Consider the following 1,983-nt stretch of genomic DNA (forward strand, 5'->3'; position numbering starts at 1 on the left):
TGTAAATATCTAAACAGGGAATCATTTGTACTGCTTTTTTTTTTTTCAAAAATCATTTTTACTAGAAATTGCTATTTTTCAAGAAATACTAGATCTGCAGGTGAAATGCAGCAGTTGCTGCCCCAGGGAATTTGTAGGATAAATTGTGTTAAATTATGTAGGATTTGGGAGAAAAGTGATAGGTAAATTTATGAGGTATTTTTTCTTTTTTACTCAAGACTTCTCTTTAATGTGCTATTTCAAAAGGATCACCTCCACTAAAATCTATATCACCTTGTGAACCTGGTAATAAAGTCAGTTTTCAACAAGAGAATCTGCCACTGGTGAATCTGGGAGAAAAAGAGTTAGGGAGAAAATGTTGAAAGAAATAAAATCAACAAAACAATTAACACATGTCATAGTTGATTTTTTCATTTACAGGCTAAAGAATCATAGTTATATTTTTCCTACTGTGGAGCTAAGTTTTATTTTAGACTAACCATCTCTTTTGAGACACTAAATGGAATTGTTTCATTCTTGGCTTCATTAGCTGCACATTCTTCCTCTTCTCAGCTGAAACTCCATGCCAATCCCTCAGTGACATTTCTGGGCATATTCATTTTCTCTCGCTCTACTTTTTCTTTGCTCACAACCTCAGCCAATCAACAGCCCTGAAAAAGTCCTGCCATCTGTTTTATGGTATTGATCCTGCGCCGCCATGTTTTCTAAGGAGAGACTCTCAGCCATGTGGATGACATCTCTACACATATGTACTTTCCTATTTTAGCTGGTTCTCTCTTCTACTTGTCAGCCTTGCTGTGCTGACTCTTCAAATGCGTCCTTCAGCATAAAAAGTTAGAGATACTCATGGGTGAGATCCTCAGCTTCATTCTCTTCCAATTCTAGACGTACTTGCTTTATCCTCTTTTTTTTCTACCTTCTTTCCTGTAAAGTCAGAGAAAACCTGAAAACCACCTATGTAATAAAAATAGCTAATTTATTTAAATAGTCACAATTCCTTGAAGTAGGTACTGTCATTATGCCCATTTGACAGTTGAGGAACTGAGGCACAAAGTGGTTAAAAAATTTAGAGGTCACATATCTAATAAATGTCACAGCTGGGATTTAACCCAGTAGTTCAGCTCCAGAATCCAGGCAATCTAATTTTTTTCTTCGTTCCATCTTTTTAAATAATGCCTTTATTGAGCTATGATTCACATATCATGAAATTCTCCCTTGTAAAATGTGCAATTGAGTGGGGTCTATTATGGTCACAGAGCTATGCAACCAACACCAGTATCTAATTCCAAAATATTTTAAGTACCTCAGAAGAATCCTTGTTCCTGTTAACAGTCATTCCCCTGTTGCCTCCTCCCCGCAGCCCCTGCTAACCACAGATCTACTTCCTGACTCTGGATTTGCCTATTCTGGACAATTCATATAAATGGAATGGTACAATATGTGCCTTTTTGACTGGCCTCTTTCATTTAGCATAATGTTTTCAAGGTTCATTCATGTTGTAGCATATATCTGTATTTCATTTCTTTTTATTACTGAATAATATTCCATTATATGGATGTACCACATTTTGTTTATTTATTTGTTAGCTGATGGACATTTAAATTACTTTTGGGCTATTATGAATATGCTGCTGTTAATGTACAAGTTTTTCATGTACATCTGTTTTCTTGTCTTGGGTATATGCTTAGGAATAGAATTGCTGGGTCACACGGTAACTACAGATTTAACATTTGGAGAAACTGCCAAATAGTTTCCAAAGCAGCTGCATCATTTTACAATCCCACCAAGAATGTGTGAGGGTTCAGACTTTTCCACACCCTCAAAAACCCTTCTCTTTCACTATTGTCGTCCTAGTGTACGTGGAGTGGTATCTTATGGTTTTGATTTATGTTTTCCTAATGACTAATGATATTGGACATCTTTTCATTTGTTTATTGGTCATTTGTATATGTTTGCAGAAATACCCATTAAAATCCTTTGCCA

Source organism: Carlito syrichta, unplaced genomic scaffold (assembly GCF_000164805.1).
Source record: "Carlito syrichta isolate Samal-C Ts95f unplaced genomic scaffold, Tarsius_syrichta-2.0.1 Scaffold270720, whole genome shotgun sequence".
Classification (NCBI taxonomy): domain Eukaryota; kingdom Metazoa; phylum Chordata; class Mammalia; order Primates; family Tarsiidae; genus Carlito; species Carlito syrichta.